Consider the following 23,021-nt stretch of genomic DNA (forward strand, 5'->3'; position numbering starts at 1 on the left):
CACCTCTCTGGGGCATTCATCCTGCTCCCATGACTTCAGATCTGATTTCTTCAGATGCCTTTTTCAGTCCAGCTTCCCTTCACACCATCACACATCCATCCCAGCCTGTTGCTCTGAGCCTCCTCCAGACTCCAGTATCAGCCTGAATGAAACATGCATCACTTTTTCTCCAGGACAGCTCTCACTCTTCATTACTTTTAACATGATTTTGCTAAGCAGTTTCAAGAGTGGTGAGAATTTTTGGCCATTTCCCTTCTTTCTCTTGGCTAGAATACAAAAATATTACCTAAGTTGTGATGTACTTTCCTCTGCAATTTTTAAATCATTCACACTTCCTGTGTAGTCTACTTAAATTTTCATCCAGTTTTCATCACCTCATATCTTCATTATCAGGATCTGCTATTTCTTTTCCCATCCATTTAGCTCAGACTTGACCTAGATGGTAAATTTCTACTTGAAAATTCCATCCATTTTCATCCAAAATAGGATAAAAGGCTCAAATTTGAAAAGCACTTCCTCAGAAACACTAACATTTGAACTTCTACATATTTAGGGTTGCTAAATTCTAAATGTTTTGTTTCATTTACTTGGCAGGCTTCATTTAGAATAAAATCAGTATCAGGCTGCATTACCCTTACTGGGCAGATTCTGCTTGCTCTGAGTCAAAATCTATAGGAAACTACAGTTCAGTGTGACATGGTCTTTACTGCCTGTATTGCATGGTATAGTGAGAAGAGCATTAGCGTGCATTGAGAAATACATGGTATATCAAGGGACCTCATCCAGAAAGGAACAGAGAGCAGAGCTTCATGGCTGTCCTAGAGCTCCACTAGGCACCAAAGGGATGCTCATTTCTGTACCATGCAGCCTGGTGTGCTAATTGCAGATTATACAATGGGACAAACTTGCCCCACATCCCATTCTTTTCCCCGAAGTAATACACCATGCTTTTATCTGAACTTTGTTAAAATGAAATGTTTCGGGTCATTTTAATTTAAAAAAAATAGAACTGATTCGATCTAGCTAACCTTAAGTTAAGCCTTTTTCTTTTTGCTACAGGAAATGTCCATTGCTGAGAAACTGTGTCCTCAACCGCAAAATCATTCTGGTAAAAATGTCCCATAGCCTCCAGTACATCTGCCAGAATCAATATGTTTGTTATCACTCTAATCCGAGCAACTTTGAATTCTTCAATTTCTTTCTTTGTCATCAAACTCTCTTCCCCATCAAGCACCCAAGCTGTCTCTCTTGTCTCTCATGTCACTCACTGCAACCTTCCTTGTGCCGGGCAACCTCCTTGTGATTCCCCAGCTCAAACCAACCTGCAAAGCCATCCAATCTTCTAATTCTGTTGGAAAAACCTGTATGTTATTTAGTGGCAATTAAAGAAGAAAGAAAAGTTACTGGTTTCAAAAGGGTTGTCAACAATTTCAGCCAATGTTCTGAATCAATTGGAGAAAAGTAAGTAACAAAACATGAATACATTTTTACTCAATTTATACCAATATTTAAAATATTCAACAACATTTTCGATGCCAAAAATTGATGGACTGGTCTGCAGACTCTTTTAAAAGCATTAAGTATGCGGTTGAGTTTGTGGTTTGAAAACTTTTGGAGCTTTTCCTCATCACAATTGCTATTTCCAATAAGAAATATAAAAATAATATGACATGCAAGCCAATAAAAATATAAACATAAAAATAAAATTTTCAAAATACAGTCCTTTCAGCCAGGTCTGCTCTCCTTTTCCAAATCCTGCGTCAAAGCTTTACTTCAGTGGCTACAAGAAACTGGCAAAGTAACAAATACCAAGACAAGTCAGGAATGACTCTGAATTATCACATTTGGATTGTAATTAATGAACACAGCCAAATAAACCCATTGCTGGGACCCTCCAAGGTCACTCCCACTCCTTCTTTTCCTTTCTTACAGTCATATGCTGAATTTTTGTCATGTACGTAACCTTGGGTCCTCTAGATTCCAAAGGTCTTAGTGAAACATCCTCTTTAAGATGGTGATCTCTACATTTGGCAGCTCATGTCTGATCTGACATCAAGGAGCATAATTTTTTTTATTTCAAGAAGCACAAGCATGTTTTTCAGTGGCTGCAGTTTGAGTTTTTGGTGCAGGGCTGCATGCACCCAAGGAATGCCAAGTACCCTTAATTCCATTAACTTCAGTGGGAATTAGAGAGCTCAGCTGTATTTAATATTATACAGGGTCAAGCTCTGAAAGCTGTATTAGCATTCTCAGTTCCCAGAAGGACAAAATTCAGGAAAGTATTTGGACTGAGACTTAACTGTAACCATGTGAACACTCCCCCCGATTTCAGTATGACCATTCTCATGCTTAAAGTTAAGCATATGCCTAATAACATCCTCATTTTGAGCCAAAAACTACCATTTTCAAGGGCTAAACAAGTGCACAGTAGGCAAACTGCTGGTCTATAATGCCAGTTGCATAATTTAGTTTTTCATTTTTCATAAAGGCTGACACATTTTTAAAATGGAGCAACTACACTGCTTGAAAAAGATGGGGCATTCTGATAAACATTGAGTATTTCTCCAAAATCCCTAATCTACTGTTATTGTTGTTATTATTACTGTTATTCCTATGTGAATGCAGGAAAAGCACCTATCCCAGACTCTTGAAACTTTTGCTGTTCCTAAAAGAATATAAGCCATACAACAAAGAATAACAAACTCTCTCTACATGACAGCAAACATCAGTCAAGGGACAGCTAAAAATATCTCATTCTCCCCAGAGACCCTCAGCCTCTTGTATATCTGAACCCTTCCAGAGGCATTAAAAAACAGAAGCATCTTATGGTGTACTCTGAATGTTCCCACCTTTCACCTCTCCAGGGGCCAAGGAAGCTTAGGGGATCCTGGAGGCAGATGTGCTGGCACTTCTCGCCTTTTCTGAAGTAGGAAGGGGCTTCTCCCTTTTAATGGTGCTGGCCTCCAGGAGAGGCTAGCATCGTGGCTAGCTCATGGCAGGGGACAAATGTGGACATCAAGCAAATTCCTTCACTTGGAGAAGCATCAGGGGATGTGGTGCCTGCTGTGATGACTCTTCTCTTCTGAAAGCAAAAGGCTTCTCCCCCTGCAAGGACACTGCGGCTCGGAATCCAAGAGACAGAGGAGCTTCCCAGGAGATCTGTTAGGGTACCAAAAAAGCCACACCTGTGCATCATTTCCAAGCATTTGGGGATCCATTAGGGCTGTTATTATAGCCCACAGTGTGGAAGGATCCAAAACAACTCAACACCCCAGTCAGAGGTCAGGAGGAAGGAAAGAGCTTTTGGGGCTCACTTTTCACCCACGCCCCCTAAGCATATGCAGCTCATGCACTGAAGCCATGTGCAGGGAAGCCATGGGGAGCAGCACAGAGGAAGAAGAAGCAGAATACAGTTCTTACTCTTCCACTTTGCAAATGGGGGCCAACCAGAAGGTGCCTCCAGGCCAGCTCCTGAGGTTCACACTGAGGCCGCCTCCCCTTGATTTTGCTTCCCGCTTCAGCAGCAGGTTGTCACTCTGGCTCACTATATCAAACTCTGGCTTCTCCATAACTCCATGATCTATGAGCCTTACAATGCAATTAACTGGCTGCTGCCAAGGCACTGTAAAGCCAGAACAAGGACATGTTTAAGATGGGCCAACTGTATATGTACATCAGCCCAGAACATGCTGTTTTCAGTCTGCATCCCCCTTTTTTGGCATCTGTCACAAACCATTTCAGCACACCAGTTTTGGCACACATGCAGCTACTGGACTGACAAGATAGCTTGTTGTGGTATTTTCTCAGTGAGGCTGATTGGGAAATGTCCCCTGCCTTCACTGCAAGCTCTTGTAGAAGGATTATAAAATCAAAGCAACAGCATAACCCAAATCCATAAAAAATAATATTCTGAATCCCAAACAAATCTCTCTTGGCACACCTGACAGAGAAATGGCACCCGTTGTTAGAAAAGAGCCTTGGGCGTGAGATGCACCACTGGCAAGATACAGGGAAAATGAATGACCTAGACTGGTGGGCAAGGGCAGAAGTGCTGACAACACTCATCCTCTTTGATACTGGCTGGCTCTGGTGGCAGGGCTGACAGTTGAGGCTCCCAATGGCACACATTCCTTGTGAGAGATGAACTTATCTCACAAGAGAAGTTTGCACAGAGTCCAAGGCAGGCTGCACAGCTGACAGCGGCTGTACTTGCTGTGGGTGGCTGTGCCAGAGAGCCCGTTGTCCCTGATGCCAGGCAAGGACAAGATTTGCACCATCCTTTTGCAATGGCAGAAAGGCAGGGCTGGGGGATGTTCCGGACACTCACCCCAATGCTGTGGAAACAGAGGAGCAACAAACGGAGCCGGGACGATTTCTACACTTTGTAAATACCTTCTCATGTCTTCATTTTGCATCAACACGTCCAAGGGCTTTCCAAAAACTTGCATTCTCACTGCTGCTCTTGCACGAGCGCTCGCCGTGGGATTTCCCCACCCCGAGAGCTGTCGCCAAGGACTGCCTGGCTGCACATGGCCCGCTCCAAACGCGGGGCACACCCAGCCCCGAGCCCCGGCGCTGTGCGGGATCCCCGCACGCCCCGCTCCGCGCCCCTGGCGGCGCAGCCCCCCGGCCGTCCCCAGGCTGCTGCCACCTCGTGGGCACCGGGGCTGCGGCCGCTGCGCTCCCGCTCCAGAGGCCGCTCCCGCTGCCGCTCCCTGCCCGCCCGCCGGGCCGTGGGTGACCACGCGTGGGCGTGGGAGCTGCAGGTGCGCGTCCACTCCCACTTCTCCGTCCCGTCCCGTCGCGTCCCGTCCTGTCCCGTCCCCGAGCCGCCCTGCTGCCAAGCGGGAGAGGTCTCTGCCATGGATCTCACCGCATCTGCCATGGATGCGGTGCTGACATGAAACACCACAGCGTCCTGCTTTTCAGCCAGTGTTTTTTTGACTTTAAGGCGTCCTGGAGGGAAGACCCCAAAGCCCATTAATCACTTCAGGGTGTCTGAGATGTGGGCAATAACACTGCAGAGAATTCAGGCCCTCTGACACTGCAGTGCAGTATCTGAGCATTTAACAATAACAGTCAACACTGCTGATGCCTGTGAAAATACAGATGTAAGCCAGCTGTCTGTCAGGGTGAAAAATGTGTTTGTCTTTTCGTTTCAACGTGTCATTTCCCTCTTGGACTTTTGCTGTGTTACTGCCAGGATATCACATGTTTCCAGCACATACTCTAACCCGAGAAGATGAACCATATTCAGATGGAGGGTGAGTGTTGTCCTGTTTCTCCAACTTTTTTACTTCATCTGAAGCTAAACAAAACATCTCTGACTTAATTCCTTCTTTTTTATTATTTTCCAATATCTATGTCTAGTCAAAGGTAATCACAGATTTATCCACAGAAGTATCATAGGAGGGGTGAAAGAGAGTGTGTGTGCTGGGTGGTGTCAGCCTATGAAATATCTTGATGTTCAGATTAATGCACAAAATCTTGATATTAATGAGTGAAAATGGAAGTATATATATCATGATCAAAAATTAATAGGCATAAAATATGCTTCCAGAAAGATAACTGAAAGAGGGCAGATTTAGATTAGATATAAGGAAGAAATCATTTACTGAGAAGTGGTTGAGGCTCTGGAACACGTTGACCAGAGAAGGTGGGGATGCCCCATCCCTGGAAATGTTCGAGGTCAGGTTGGAAGGAGATTTGAGTAACCTGGTCTAGTGAAAGATGTCCTATGCAGAGGGGTTGGAACTAAATTATCTTTAAGGACCCTTCCAGCTTGAAACATTCTAAGATTCTATGATAACTCATGATTGGCATATTTGCAGGTGTTCATGAAGGTCAACAAAGAGGAGAAGGCAAGCATGGCTACCTGGGACATTGAGCTAGTCTCAGCTTCAAACATATAAGGAGAAAAAGTTGTTGAACATCTGATCACAAGTGAAAGGAGTTTAAGTGCTCTCAGGATAAGTATCTACTGTGGAAGACCCTCTCAGCAAGTGCAGGTGGAGATGAAATTTTGTAAGCTTTTGGCAGGACTCTCCAGAAGATGATGCTCCCCAGGGATTTCAGCAACCCATTGAGAAAGTAATAAATCAAAAGACAAGAGATTTCATCACAGTAAGTGGTATGGCTCCAGAGGGAGCACATTCCCCTCTGCTGTTTCACTGTCATTCCTACCACTGAAATGCTGGGACATTCCCTGACAGTTTTGTCCTCAGGTTCTGACCAACATCCCAAAACAATTCCCAAACACTACCTGGAGTTAGCAGAGAGCAGCAGCCAGGTCCCAAGGGCAATGTATGGCCTCACAATTTCAGAGAGTGAGAGAATTTCTGTGTCCAGGTGTGGATGAGTCTCTGCCACTTGGTCTGTTTTAAAATATAGCTGTGAATATGTTGACATGTTTTGTGCATAGTGAAATGTAGGCAGCTTGTTCAGCAAGCTCCAGGAACATTCTAATGACAATTTCTTGATGTGTATGTAAAGAAAATCCTGCAGACAGAGCAGGGGCAAGATTTTTACAGATGTGGAAAGATGAGTCTAAAAATGCCAAGGTGGAAATTGAGATGAGGGTGACAAAATGGCAGTATTTATGATCCATATGAAAGGAAGGAGAAAGGAACAAGATGAAAACAGTGGATGTCAAGGACAGAGATTTCAATATATTCAGAGAACAGGTAGGTAAGATCTTGTGTAAAGGCAGTTTATGAGAAAAAGGAAAACTGACTTTTTTGGGGTTTTTAGAAATACTGCATGAAAAATGCAATAGATGTGTAAACTGCTCCAAAACATCATACATCACGATGTGTAAACTATTTTAAAGCAAGTGAAGAAGAAGCAGTGGTAATAATCCCAGCTGGTTAAAGCACAAGCTCTTTCTTGATTTCAAATGCTGGAATACACATCAGCAGTGGAAACCAAGTTAGACTGCTAAAGCCAAAAATACCTAATGTGACAATAAAGGACAAAATCAGGAAGACATAGGCACAAAATTATTATGAGAAGTCACTCTGTAAGAGGAAAATCAAAAAAGTGCTGAAGGAGAGATACTGATGAATGGTCTCCTGAAGCCCAAAAACTCTTTTGCTTCAGCTTTCACTGAAAATAATTACTAAATTGGGCGTCTTAAATACAGTACAGGAGATAATCTCCTGCTAGAGTATGGGAAGAAAAAGAAAGGGAGTAATTGCATAAATTAGAGCCTTTCAGATCAGCCACAGCACTCCTCTACATATCTGGCTAAAGCACTCTCAGAGTGTTTATGGTTCCAACTACTCTGCAAAAAAATTGCAGAGTTCAGGTGAGTAATAAGAGGAGGAAGAAGGCTAAGCAGCATTCCTGTCTCTAAAAGAGCACAGCTGGATTCATAGCTGCCACACATCGGATTGAATTCTGAGAACAGGACCAGAAAAAGTACTAAAAATAATTCATAAGAACCTAAAAGTTTACAATGCAAGTAAGAGTGACATGGATTGCTCCAGAACACACTGAATCAATTTGAATTATTTCCCTCTCTGACTATGTAGCAGGCATTATGGATGGATAGAAGAGATCTAATAGTGTTGGTATACAGCGATTTCACATGATTTTTGACACTACTACATGAATGAAACACAGGGATGTGGACTATATGAAATCATTACTGAATAAATGTAAAAAAGGGTGGAAGAATGCTCTCAGATAATGGTTAACCATTAACTTACTGTGAAAATGGTATTCCTTAAGGGTCTGTCTTGAGTTTAGTGACATTTGCATATTCATTAATGATCTGGACATTGTACATTGAAGATTTCAATGTGGAGGAAGCTGCAGGACAGAAAGAGCAAACTGGAGAAATGATTTGACAAAAAAATATGGTGTTTTTTACTTTGGATTCCTGCCCACATGTTACATGTAGCCGGGAATAATCACCTGGCCAAGTAGAGAATAGGCAACAAATGGGTAGGTTCTCTGGGAAAGATCTTGTGCTTCTAGCACATCATAACTGAACATAGGCTAGCAACATCTTGTTGCTGCAAAGCAAACAGGGAATTGTGGGCTCCATGATCAGAACTTTGCCCTCAAGGCAGAGGAGCACTGCTCTGCTCAGCATGGGCCAGCTCTGGCTCTAGCACCACACATGGGTTTGATGTGTGTGAGTGGGAACAAGGCCACAGGGCAATGGTTATGAAGGGAGATCTTGCAAATGTGGTCTTTGTGGAACTACTGAAATGTTACTTTGATGAAGAGAAGGGGAGAAGGGAGATGACTATTGTAGTTTGCTCTGGATTGACTGGCTTTCTCCTGAGCAGCTTCCAGAGAAAGCGCCTGGGATACAACCCAGCAATGTTCCCACATGGCAGATTTAATGTGATCAGACTGTAAAGAAGTTGAAAGAGGTTGCTAGAGTAGATCCGGGCTGATGTTGTGGCAGTTGACTCAGTGTCACAGAACGATCCCCAGCATGTTTAATTTTCTTCTATAAGCCTGGATAATAAGTCTTCAAATACATAAAAGGGGACTTCAGTGAGGAAGAGAGTATTTAGTGTTAGAAATAATAGGTGCTCTATGCAGCCAAAAAGTTTTAGTCTGGATGTTAGAAAAAATTTGGAAGCACTAAAATACATTGCCTTCAGAAAGGCTCTGTCACTGAAGAACCTGGAGTATAAGCTGGTAAGCATCTAGCAGTGATGCCTGAAGAAAACAGATCCCTTCCCATAGCAGAAGAATGGACTGGAAGACTTTTATATTCCTGCCAGTCCTATTTTCTCTTCTTCTCTCAAAAGCTAGGAAAGAGCAGTTAAATAGGTACAATTCTCCACTTCCATTCAGTGAAGAGTGGGACCCCTTGCAACAGGACTCTCCTTCTTCATTTGTTCTCATAATATTTTAGTTCACAATTCTAGGATAATTTATAAATTCCTCATTTCAGTGAATTGCACTGAATTAGTTTTCCCAGTGAATTTAACATGGACACACTGAGGATCTACTTCATGTTCAATTCTGCTTTAATCTTTTGGAAATTGTGAGTTCCTGGAAATTTTGACAAAGAACAATAAAATAAATAGGTTAAACTCCCCAAGGACTTCACGACCAGTGCAGGTAGGTCCAACTAAGAGCTAGTAACACTGGTTAGGTCAAAAAGCATCTGTGAACTATATAAAGCTTTCGGGGAAGGTATCAGGGAGGCAATTATTGTGGTCTGGCTGGCTCTTTCTTATGTTTTAATGCAGTTCTGCTGTCATCCTGAGAAACATTTTAAGCCAAGAGGTTTTCATACCTAGAGAACAACTTAAGCAATGTAGGAGCAAGTAGAGACAATTTATCAATCAGGGTGGAGATGTTGTCTGGAGACCTTCAAGTTAAAAAGTAGTTTTTGGTTTTGTTGTCTTACAGACCTGATCAACAGTGTAAATGTAAATGTCTTTGACAAGGACAAGTATCTCAGGTCTGTTTCAATTCAATTTAGTTAAAGAAGGAAATAATTCCCCCTGGAGTCCAAATCATCCAGATTGCTTAGGCTCCATGACAACCTGTACAGAGAAAGTTGTGTTGGGGTAGCTGGCTGCTCTGTTTCATTTTTTAGAAGTCAGAAGAAATTACCTTGACATTCCTGAAGGGACAAAGTTGCTAGAAGTTTCTTCTCCATGAGACAGAGATTTTTTCCTTTCGGTGAGAGTGAAACCTTTATTTAACCTGCTGCATTGTCACACAAAATGGAAATCTTGAATTTCCAGTCACTTATGCTGGTCAGTAAGTTCCTTCCAAAAGCTGCCTGCTCTATAGAAAAAAAAAACAAAAACAAAAACAAAAACAACAAACAAACAAACAAAAAAACCCCAAAAAACCAAAAACAAACAAACAAACAAAAAAAAAAACAACAAAAAAAAACCAACTTGGAAGATTGGAGGAATTGTAAACTCCTCAGGCTTGGGACACAAACATTGGAGCTCAGAAGTTCAAACTTGCTTGCTTACTCCCTTGGACTTTACTGACGTTTCAGTGCCCTTGTGCTACAATTGCCTTTGGAAATGTTTTTCTGATTTATTTTGCCTTACAAGAAAACTACCAAAAAAGGTAGGTGTGAGGCTCTAATTTTAAGAAACAGTACAGGGAAAGTTATGTACTTGTTTCCTTGTCCCTCTGCTCTGCAGTAATCATGGGACCTAAAGCAGCATTTCTGCACAGTTTCTATGGTTTAATAATCATCAAATTCTCATACAGAGTCTGTGGCCTGAGCCAAGTTTCTCTGTTAACCAGCCTGAAACATCTTTGCTACTGAGATGAAATAAGATTAGATTCATTAAGTCCAGCATGGCCATAAGGAAAATATATAGATATTTATTTGAAAAAAACATGCCTCAAATTCCTTCATCTCAGGTAATTTATTCCTGCTAAATATCACATGTTGCAAATGTCTGCAGTTCATAGCAATTTTATGAATCAGAGCTTGGGAAGGCTGATTAATGTAAAATGGGCTACGTGGCATGGACCAGGATACAGGAGAATGGTATGACAAGAAACTGTGCTGACCATCAGGTTCTGATGATACTTCAGGAAATGCTTAAATGAAATCCACCTAAAATTAATGGAGTAGCACACCTCTTAAAGCAGAAGTTTTCCTCAGTAACTTATTTGCTAAACACAAAGTGCCTTAGATCTTTGATGATCGAGAATATTTTGCGTTTGACTAGGACATTAAAGTAATAAAATAATAAAAGTTTCTTTTTTTCCTTTATTGTTCATATATTTTTCCTTTAATATTAATCACAGGATAGATGAGGTGAAAAATATGGTTCAAAGTTTCATATTGTATTCTTGGTGGGTTTTTTCCCTGTAATATATCCAGACAAGTTGTATTTTAAATATTCAGGTCATATGAAGATTTTCTTTATATCTTTGTAGCCAATGGAATAGTCACATAGCGCTTTGCCTTTTACTCATAGATTTTTTTTTGGCAATTGTCCTAAGGACAATTCTTTTCAATTCCAAATCTGCTAAACTGGATTTCTCTACAGTGCCACAGTGCAATGGTACTGGTTTACCATGGACCTAGGACTAAAAACTGATCATAAACAAAACCATAAGGACAGTTTAATTATATATATATAAATATTTTAAAATGCAGTGTTCCTTATTCTTCTCTGGGAGAAGTACCAGAAAAATCAGCAATGAATGCTTTAATTGGATATCAGGTGGAAGAAAAATTCCTGAATATGAAGTTATCAACACAACAGCTATTTCATAAATTTAAATAAACATGGGGCAAATATTTCTGAATGATACTTTATCAGTTTCAAGATACCAAGGAGTTGGGATAGACCCTCAGGATCCATTTTACCTTTTTTTTTTAAACATTTTTTTTTCGAACATATTGTTTTATTCTAAAATATGGCAATGAGTTATTTCTAAAGAAGAAACACTACTATATTGGGCATTGTATTTTTAGTAAAAAGCATTATGGTCAGCTACCAATACTTTGGAAAACAATCAACATAAACGTAACTCCCTTTTTTTTTTCTTTTAAAGGAATTCTATTTCTCTTGAATCCACATATAATGTAAATATGCATAAAATTATAGATAACTCAAAATCTCAAGATATCTCTGAAGAATTTCACTGATGCTGCAATAAAGAGGTATCCTCTCTTATGTGAAAAAGCAGTCCTGTGAAGATGCCCCTGCCATTAGACGACAGAATTAAGGTGCTCCAAAGCCAACCTATACACCATCTCCACAGGGCTGGAATACTACTCATTCCTTCTCCGTCCTACTTAAAGAGCTTTTTTGACTCTTGAGTAATGGAAAAGGGCAAGTTAAAACTGGTAATACTTGTGCTGATTGGTGGCAAGAGCATGTTGAGAGCTGAAATTTTGTCAGTGTTTGGTGTTGCAAAAGGGCAATTGCTTATCATTGCTTGTAGAGAGAATTACATGGGACTCTCATCTCTGCAGGGGACTTCAGTACTCACCATGCCTATTCCTTGAAGAGAAACAATTGGGGTAGTAGGGGAAACTGAAACCCAGAGTTGACAAAAGCCTCCCTTACTTACAAAGTAGGAGCTCTGCATAAGCAAAGGTAACTCTCTATTGCAGACCAACAACTTTCTGTAGGCTTAAGGTTCAAAAGCATTCAGAAGCACTGAGTCAGGGCCAGGGTCAGCACAATGAGTAATTACACAAAATAAGTCCATTTTCAACAGTGGCAAAGCTTTGTTAGTGCTTGCTCAAGGAAGACACTCCTGGAGAGCGGAAAAATGGTCACCCAATTGTCCCACTGGCAAAGGACTAAGGTTTTACAGGGTCAGTAGTTCTTTAGGTATTGCCTCTATGACTTTAAATAAGTTGACTGAGGCTTGGTTTCTTCAGAAGTGTTCGCCAGAGGTAGACATGGCCAGTGTAGCTGAAAATCATGCATTCATCTCCTTGTGCCCTCACCTTCCCCTCACTAAAGCAGCAGTGATATTTCTCCAAGTATGAATGGCTGAATTCACATGAATGGGGTGAAAAGGGCCATTTTCATCCAGCATGGAGCTCTGCTCCTTTCCCTAGGGGAATAGCTGCACAGCAGCTCATTGCATTAGCTGCAGCCCCATAGACCAACATTATCAGCCCTCAACCCTGACCTAGCAGCAGTATCCAAAAGCTCAGTATGGATGAGGTCCAGGTACTTTAGCAGTTTTACAGCTTGTGCTGTTTTACAGCTCCACACTGCCTCAGGCAGTCTGTTTCCCATACCCAAGCAAGTGAATTTAAAGGTGGCTTAGCATTTGTGGGAGACACTAGCACCGTCTTCAGTATAAACATGACCCTAGATAAGCAAGGCTGCCCATCTCCCCCATTGCCCAGCTAACACTGGAGTGCAGCCCATCCCATGGCTGTGCTTCCTCACCAGTTTCAGAGTCCATGTACTGTGGCAGGAGCACACTGGCAGCAGCAGAGGAAGTCACTGTCAGGTTGCCGTCACCCGTGGCTTTCTGAAGTGGAAGCATCATTTAATAACACCAAAGGCTGTAATTTGAACACTGCAGACTGCAGGGCCTCAGTTAGAGGGGAAACAGCAAAGCAGGAAGAACAGCTATCTCTATACAGATTATGAGAGATAGATTACAGTCAACTGGAAAAAAAGAATCACAGAGCAACAGAGAGGTGACTGGAAATCTTGGGGAAAAAAATGATTCAACAGAACATCAGTATTTTGAGAGTTCCAGCCAGGAAGCAGGACACAGATACCAGGCAGTAAAATGCTGCCAGACATGTTAGTTATTGATTTTTTCTGAAGATCCCACCTGAACTGAATGTGTGGACTGAATCCCAATGAGAGTTCCAGATGGAGTAGGCAATTGTGGAGGCAACAGACTTATTACTCTTTAGGACTCAAGAGACCATGATAGGTTTTTACAAGCAGCTAAAACGAAGAAAGGGATCATATCGGAAGGTGCTAGGCTCCTATTGTTTCCGGACACAAGTCCTATAACCTAGGACAAAAGGGAAGAATTAACTGTGGTTTAAAAAAACCAAACCAAAACAAAAACCTACCGAAAAAAAAACAAAAAGAAAAATATTTGAGTTATAAAATGTGTCTGCATCAGTTTCTTGGCCTTGCCAAAGTGAACAGTTCACACAGTGAGAAAACTATAATCTTTGGGGGATCAGAGGAAACAGAAGTTGCTGCAAAATCATTGGAGACAAAGAAATTCTGCAACTGCTCTCTAGAATATCTGCAATTGCTCTCTGCAATGTGCTGGGTCTCCACTGCTCCCCATATCCTGTTAAGTGATGAAGGATCATTCCCACGGAGGGGAACTGAATAATGACACTATGTAGAACTAGGGGAAAAGCTTGTTTCTTCTTCCTTTCTCTTTATTTTGTGTCATCTGACCTGTGCAACCGTGCTACAATCTGAGTAGTAAGAAGTACCTGTAACTGCTGCCAGAAGTTTTAGGATAAGCACATTGTCTTAGTTTGAGGAAAGAAACCAAAGTGTTTACCAAAAAAAAAGCATAGGAGAGTATTCCTCCACAATAATCATGTCACTCTTTATTAAATTTAAGAAAAAGAAACTTTAATTAGAAAATGGATATAAGAAGGATAACTGTTCTTAACTACTATATGTATATATATATGTAGATATAGCTATAACTGTAAACAGACCAGAGCAAACTACTCCCCCAACACCACAAGTAAAAACAAAAGAGAACAACCCCCAAAACAGTAGGTTCCTCCTGGAGCAGTTATATTTATGGACAGAGTCAGTGTCACACCTTGGCTGGCAGGGCGAGTTCTCAGTCTTTTCCCAGCGAGACAGAGATGAGCAGTGAGCACTCAGATGAATTCTCTCTCTCTCTCTCTGTCCTTTGTCGCAAACGAAGAAGAAAAGCTGGGAGTGGGGAGCCACAGCATGTCCCAAAAGGCAGCTGTGACTCCTCTTTTCTCGGGTCGCTGCCGCGGTGGGGTGGGCGGCCGTGACACTGCCGGTGACAGGCCAGAGTGGTGGCTGGGGCCACCAAATGCCAAAAACCAGGAGAAACAGCAGTGGCAAGATAAAACTAGCTTATTCCACAGGAGCAGTGAGGAGCAGCTGAACAGTTTTCTCTCTGACAGGCAACACACAGAGCTCCAACCTTCCCCCAGAGCTGTGTGATGTCCCACCCAAAACGATCAAGAAGGAATTGGTAGTAGTTAACTACTTCTTTTGTAAGTGTTAGTGGCAGGGAGAGAATTTACATCAGAACTACAACACACGTCTAGTCCATCACAGAACTGCATCTGACATTGGTATGTATGGTGGGTGCAGTCACTGTGCAAACATCACACATATGGTTATCTATTCTGGCACTTTCATCCATGTACTGACTGTCCTTAGTATGTTACAAAACAATGCCAATAATTTCAGTCTTCTTTTTGTAGCAGGGATGAGTCTCAGAGCCCAGATAGTGGTTTTTTGGTACAGCCTAAAAATTAGCCTTGACTAATACCAGCCTAGGTGCCCAGAAGGGTACTGACTTTGACGTCTGCCTTCCTCCACAAAAACCTGGAAGTTTTTGAAGGAGGAAGAACAGGACTGCTCTCCCTTGCCTGGGCACTGTACCTGCAAGTCTTGGTGGATGATAGGAGCTAACTATGAGCTGGCAGTGCTTCCTTCGTATCTTGGGATGCATTGGGAAGAGTATGGCCAGCTGGTTAAGTGAGGTGATCCTCACTCTCTATTCAGCCCTAGTCAAACCCCCAGCTGTGTCCAGTTCTCATCTCCTCAGTACAAGAAAGATAAAGAGATATTGGAGGGGGTCCAGTGGAGGGCCACAAAGATGATTGGAGGTCTGGAGATCTCTCTTATGAGAAGAGGCTGTGGGAGCTGTGTCTGCCTAGTCTAGAAAAGAGAAGACTGAGAGGGCATGTCATTAATTCATATAAATATCTCAGAGGTGGGCACCAAGAGAATTATGTCTGACTCTTTTCAGTGGTGATGAAAATTTTCTTTACATTGAGGGCTCCTCTCTGGAGACATTCAAAGCCATCCTGGACAAGTTCTTGCATGACCTGCTCTAGGTTGGGGATTTGGTGAGGGGATTGCACTGGAAGCTTTCCAGAGGTCCCTTTCAACCCTAACAATTCTGGAAGTCTGTGATTCTGTGGCTCACTGACTGTCACTGGTGGCTACTTGTACCTAAAAACCATGGTCTGGGCTTTTGGAGAAGATAAAAATCTAAGGAAGAAGCTTCTATGAAGCCAAACAGGTGGTAGGTGGAAGGCTACAGAGAAAATGCATGCAAACATTCTCTGGAGCAGCTTTGCTGGCCAGGGCAGCCAGACACTGCAGGTTGTTGCAGAGCATTGCAGGGCATAGGCCTCCTACCTGCCTAGGTACTCTGGTAATGGCTTTGCTTCTGGCTGTGTGCAGCATCCCTCGAAGCCACCATTCCTGAGCTGTTAGCTGGGCCCACTTCATATAAGGAGGACTGGTTCATCTGCTTTTATTTTATGCAGCTCCATCTCTCTCCTGGCATCTCTTCTCGTATGCACAGGCACAATTTAAAGCCAGCCAAGAGGTTTGCCACCAGCAGTAATGTTCTGAAAACACCCCAGGTCCCAGTAACCCTGCCTTCCCTTTTCTCTCTACCATACATCCTCCTCCTCCTTATAGTAAGACAGGCTGAAAAAATACACACATTTTTTGCTGCTGATTCCACAGATGTTCCTGACTCTGATAGTAGTGCTCCATCATTAGGGGCTGGACTCATGCCCCCAGTTCATGTGAATACATTCACACGTGTAGAACCAAAATAGGAAGAGATCCACTTACTAATAATATCCATTGAAACACACTGGCATTTGACTGCCTTCTGCTTAATCCCTTCATTTTCTCCCACAAGTGAGATTTGCTGCTGTAGCCCAGATTACAGTATAGTAATGAGTGAGGAAGAAGGCTCCAACATGCTAAGAGGCTTAGCCAGGAAATAAACAAACAAATCAAATAAATAACAAGCCATCCCACATTTGATGAAGTTGTACTTCCACCTCAGGTTACCATCTGTTTCTACTTTGTTTCTTTCAACCATTTTGTCTACTATGTATGAGTTCAGCTGGCGGCTGTTGTTTCTAAACACAGTGGGGCCCCAGGAGAACCACAGTGCCCCTTCCTCTTGGTCCCAGATTCTGGGATATGATCTAGTGGAGAGAGGGAGAAAGAAGGAAAAAGAGAATGAGAGGGTGAAAGAGCAAAAGATGAAAGAGAGATTAAAAAAGAAAAAGAGGAGAAAGAAAAAATAAAAAGGAAAGAAAGAGATCCTTGCCACTACTCTGCATTCTTCTAATCTCTTTTTTTAAACAGCTCTTCAGTTTGGAGGGATATTAAAAATAGAAGAGTGTTAGATTTGGCAATAAATTAATGCCCAGATGAAGGGAAAACAATTACAAATTGGAAACAGATTTATTCACACTCAGTGTATTAATGAAAACGTTTTAAAAAAGGCTAAAGTGGGTATACTGTGTGGAAAAAAATAATGGCCCAGCAGGTCTACTTTTTATTAACAACTCATCAGTAAGCAGGTTGTAATTCATAACAAAGAATTTACCCTAAGGAACACCACAGGACTGTGAGCTTTTTAGTTTCCTAAGAAAATACATATGTTGTTCCACTTGGTTTCCTTTCAATAAAACCCACCAGTTAGCACTTCATTTTCGAGCTGTTCTGACAAATCAGGTGAGTTAGCTTTGTAGAAAAAACAGAAGCCAACTTTTCAGCTGAGAATTTTAGGGAATTTTTTAATAACTTAAATAAATTTCCCAAACGGCAAGGAAGCATGATAAAAGGCTGTGAAATGAGTTTGTTTGGAACAGCTTGAAAGAATTTTTCTTTTAATTTGCTTCATTAATTTTTCCTGAGGAAATATTTAGGGATACATCCCTGACTGCTAAGGTATGTGTTTGAGACAAAAGGAATTTTTATGATTTTTGTTGTGTTTTTATAGTGTCTTGAAACCTGATTAAAGATACTGATGAAAACCTGCCCACTGGTTTGCAGCTATATGCAAGGCCTGAAGGAGGTTGAGGTGCCAAGAAATCAGTTTTGTGAAGGTCACTCTAGTATGACGTGTCTCTTACAACTTAAAATCCTGTATTTTTTCCTTCAGCTGCTTGTATCACCTACCTACACAAAAGCCCTCTTGAAGGAAGAAAATAATCAAGAAGTCAAGTCGGAAACCAGAGAGAATTATATTAAATGAAAAGAAAGAAAAAGAAACTGAGGTGCAAAATTGGGGCAGATTAAATAAATCACTCCAGTTTAAATTACTGCAGCACAGTGCTGGTCATGACATGCACCATGTCCAGCCTGGGCTCTATTCACAGCAGTAACAGACCTGCCACAAGTGTCAGGGCCTCCCAGTTGCACCAGTGCCTGTTGTAGCTGAACAGAATGCTCCATTCAGTCATTTTTCATAAGGAGAAGAGCAACATTCCCAATATTTTATGAGTCTTTCTGTATGGATTGATAGAGTGGAGGTCTGGTGCAAGGCTCCAAGAGATCACTGGGAGTTTTCCCATCACCTTATCAGTTCATATACACTGTTTATCAAACATCAAAGAAGCAAAAGGAACTAGCTGCTCCAGGATTTCCAGGCATTATACTGGAATATAATTTAAGATGCAGAGTAGACTGTGTTCCTAGTTATTTATCATTTTTTAGTTGACTAGAGAGAAGCATTGAAAAAACAAGGACTATTAAGGAGCACAGAACTTACATGGAAAGACTCCTTATATCCAACAACATATTTAGTAATGTAATGCAACTGAGTAAACACAATTGAAAATTAATGCTAAACCTTCTCCAGAAGGAGAAATAATTGGAGTTGAGAGTCAACAGTTTCTCTTCCATCTGCTGTGTTTCTGAAGACTATCACTCCCTTGGGTACAAATCACAAAGACCTTCAGTTCTTAGTGGAAGAGATAAGCATAATTACTTGTTTCAGAAATGGTGAGATGTCAGACTGTGCTGGTTCCTGTGTCATTGCCATAACTACATAGGGTTGGCAAGAGCTCCAAGAACATGTACATCAAGAGGCAGAGGGCTCTGTCGCATACACATAGATGATAAACTCATATGAATAATTCCAGGAAGGCTCTCAGATTTAACAGCAATCTTTTAAAAGGACTCTCCATACAGCTGTTTAAAGCAGTTTAAAGCACTAAAGACTCTCTGAAAGATAATCCTAGAACATTTCTAAGGCAGCACTCTTAGGTCTTTACCTCCACACCCATTGTGCAGGTTCCAGCTACAGAAAAAGACCATTCCATCTTGTCAAAAGCAACCTATTTCTGTGAATGTCAGGCTGGAGTAAGACTTGGAAATTGATATTTCCAAAGTATTTCAGCTGAGAAACACTGGTCAAGCAGGTGGTTAATGCTCAGAGACCTCTGCAGTGACATATGAATGGAAACAACCTACTCCCTCTTCCATTACAGTAGATAGAGACCATGGTATCCTCCATAATTAGAGGCAGTATAAGTGCTTAAAGATGCAGCTCATAGCTTGGAAAGTGTAGGCAGCTGAAGCATTTAGGCACATGAAATCACTGCAAGATTAAAATACTTATTATATTCATCTGCTTTTAGCCAATCTCCAATTTGTAATCTGTCCAGAAAAAAATGAGATCATATATCTGCTACTCAAATTATTTTGCTATCTGCCAAAGAATGCTTCTGGGAAGGGTTATTCTTCCCAGCAGAAATGTAGGAAATAAGTTGGAAAACATTAATTCATATTAATAAAAAAGGCCTGTGAAGACAACAGCTGTTTGATCCTTAGATAAACTGTAGACAGTTTTCACTATTTAAGTCACTGTGAGTGATATACTGTAGATTTAGAGAGAATATTGAGCCAAGAAAAAGAAAAGAGAAAAGAAAAAGTCTGGAGAAAATATTTACTTGCATACTTTTCCTAGGAAAATAGAAATGTAGCTAATGAAACAGATCTCTAAACTTTTGTTTAGATACTCTGCAGCACTCCCCGAGGGATCTGGAGGAGATATGTTCCACCTACTCCTATGTTTGCTGCAGCAGTTATGGCTGAGGTTTGTGCAGATGAACCCTGTGGGCAGGGGCTTTGCAGGCATTTGCAGAAAGATGGCTATGGGGGATTGATGATGCCTTTGGGGTGGAGGATGGCAGTCATTCCAACATGGCAGCCACTGATGTTTGATGGGGCAGCAGCTGCTCAGCAGTGAGTCTGGCTGCAGGGGAGTTGCTGCCTGGAGGAGCCATGGAGCTTTGAGGAGCCATGGAGCTTCAGGAAGCCAGTGGACATGGGCAGAGCTACAGCATGTGAGGGCGAGTCCAAAATAATGAATTAGTTTCATTTGTCCTGCCACCTGAGAGGGGCAGGGTGGGCTGTGCTCTTAGGGAAATCTTCACTTCCCTTTCTCTGCTGTAGCATCTTTCCCTGTTCCCAGAGGACACTCCTCAGCAGCCACAACTGAGATATAGGTGTCTTTAAAACAAGAACTATACTAAGAGAGAAAACAGAAACTAGAAAAAATTTTTGCTCCAGAGACAAGTGGACATGTGTCGGACGTGAGGATGAACATGGCCCCTTGTCTGCTCTTCAGTGCACTTTGCTGAGGTCTTCTCAGCTATGCCCTCCAGAGACAAGAGGGAGAAGACTTTCTCATATGCAAGAAAGGAGGTGGCCCAATGCTATGGCTTTCTCCAGTCTAAGGCCCAGATGGAATACCTGGGTAGCAGGAAAGTTTGCTCACTCACAGTACTGACCTCTGCTTCTGCAGGTGAAACCAGTCTGGGTGATCTCTTTGTGGTTTTTTAACCTGATTACTCTGGATACCAAATTGACTGGATGTCTCATACATCTTAAATTTATACTAAATGCATAACTTCCAGTGTGAGGATTTTTCCCCTATAATTAATATTTATTCCATGAGGTTCCTCTGCAACTTCCTTTCCTGAGAGCCTGGCATATGCTGGAGTTCACTGCAAATGCTCACACAGGGGTGGACCAGGTGACTTGAAGAAGCCTTTGGGAGGCCTGTTGTTATGTGTTTGTCAGTGGAACAGACAGCTTACTGTGGCTCCCATTTACGAGCTTCTTAAACTAGCTTCTAAACTAGCTTTTAACAAAGAAAATGTGTTAAAGTACCAATAAAACTGCTCTAATAAGCCATCCATAGCAAACTCCTAATTGAAGCTCATAAAGAAAGCTCTAAACAGTATTTAAAGTGCAAAGAAAACATATTGGTCCTCAATGCAAACACGTAGATGTGGTGCTGATGCTTTTTATTTGACCAACATGAAAGCAACAGAACACAAAAATGTAGGTGTGGGATGTGTGTGGTTAAAAAGCTGGTTATTGGAATTATAGGCAGGTTTAAAACCTCTCCTTCAACAGGCAGTTCAGCTCCTGCGCATTCAACCCACCCAGAAACTTGTACAAATGCCTATTTCATTTGTACCCTTTCTCACACACTTGGATGTACCTGCAAATGCAGGAAAGAGCATGTATGCATTTTGCTTACTGCTTGCTAATTTACTTCTGTATTTCAGCTACTGCAAGTTGTGCTTCTCCTCTCAGTGCTCCTGTACCATAGTTCAGGCCCTCAGCGACAGCACAGAAACTGAAATTACTCTGCATCCCATTGAGGGTGCACAGTGACTCTTCTTGACTCCTGCCAAGCACCCACATACTGAAAGCACTTGCCAAGAGTTCTTTCTCTTTGAGAGATTCCCCATGAGCAACAATGGTAAGTCTTCCCCAAATCTGCAGGTTTTCCTGTGGCCAAATGTAAGAGAAGCACACACAGATGTTCAAGACGAGGGAGAGGAAAGGGAAAACATATTTGAGAATGGTGTAGCTTAGGAGAGAACAGAGCAACTCATGGCAACCCATCTCACCTCACTGCAACTCCTGTCCTGTGAAGAAGCAAACCTAGAAATAAAATACAGTTGTATATCCAGCTATATGCTCTACAGAATGAATTTCCTAACAAAAAGTAATTTCATTGGTCTTCCAGATGCTTCAGTGCTTGGTCCCACTGAAGGCAATAAAATTATGATGGCAGGGGTATTAAATGCCCTGCTGGACAGTACACACACTGGGGTGTTTTCAACTCAGGACATGCAGGTACCATTAAAGCACATCATAGAACTCCAGTCATACCTACAGTCAGTGTGGCCCTTGGCTTCCCTGGGTGGTAGGTGGGAGGCAGGCGAAGCAACCGGGCAGCCACATGTGGAGGGGAGCAGAGATGGGAGCCAGCCTGGTGGGGGCAGGGAGAGTTCATGGGATGAAATTTTGGGATCAAAGGATAGGAAATAATAGACTTTGAAGATGAAGGGGAAAGGAAGACTTAGAAGACACCATTAAATTAAAAGTCTATTGAAAAAGCATTCAAACCTCGCACAGCATATTTGGGCTGTGAAGCTGAAATACCCAGTGGTGGTGTCCACTGATCTCCATCTTTCTCAAGCTCTTTTCAAGGAAAAGCTGCATTAAAATCCATTGTGCTGATGATGAAACACTTTGTGGTTTTGCCTCAAGTAATTCACTGGTTTCCACAAAAGCTAAAGGCATTTTTTATAGGCAAAATCTGTCATTTCAGTGTGCTAAGCTGTTTCTACCATAAAAAGGTGTGATTTCACTTCCTGCACATGTGGGAAAATTTAGGATGTGTTCCAGTGTAAAAGAACATGTTGCCACATGAAAAGCTGTGTTTTTAACAGCATTTGCAAAATCTCACCCTTGACCAAATTTGCCAGTTCTCACAGAATCTTAAAGACCAGATCATGACTTTGTTTTCTGAGTGCACAGAAGTGTTAAATTAAATAGTGCAGTGACAGGGGGAAAAAAAAAGGAAAAGAAAATGAAAAAAGGAAAATAACACAAAAAAAACAATAAAAAAGAAAAAGAAAAATAGAAAAGAAAAATGAAAAAGAGGGAAAAAGTAAAGGAGGAAGAGAAAAGGAGGGGAAAGGAGAGAAGAGGATAGGCAATGTGAGGTGAGGAGAGACAAAATAGAGGGAAGAGCCCCATATATGTAGGAACTTGACACAATTTTAAGTGTGGGATTTACAGAGACTTTCAGTGGTCTAAAGGTCATCTGCCTCAGAAAGAGGCTGTTGTCCCTTCAAGAGTAGGACTCTCTTACCATGGGATTCAGCAGGAAATGGGAGCCTTGAGACCTTGTGGGACTGTGTTATGCGAGAGGAGGAGGGAGGAATTCCTTCCCTGAGGCGTAATGCCCACCTAAGAGATGCTGCAGACTTGTTGCACCCAGAACCAGGTTGAGAAAACAGCAGGCTCAAGTGGATGATGGCAAGACAAAAAAAAGACCAGCCAAATCTGAAAGTTTCCCTAAAATCAATGAGATACTTCTTGTGAAGTTGGACTCCAAAGTCTATGTACTACAGAACCCACAGGCTAAATGAAACTAGGATGCATCATGAAGAATGAGGTTAAGAGAACAAATGGTTGATGAAAGCTCTCAGGCCATCAGTACGTTCTATGAAATCATCATAAGACCAAAAAAGG

Source organism: Pithys albifrons, chromosome 2 (assembly GCF_047495875.1).
Source record: "Pithys albifrons albifrons isolate INPA30051 chromosome 2, PitAlb_v1, whole genome shotgun sequence".
NCBI classification, from domain to species: Eukaryota; Metazoa; Chordata; class Aves; order Passeriformes; family Thamnophilidae; genus Pithys; species Pithys albifrons.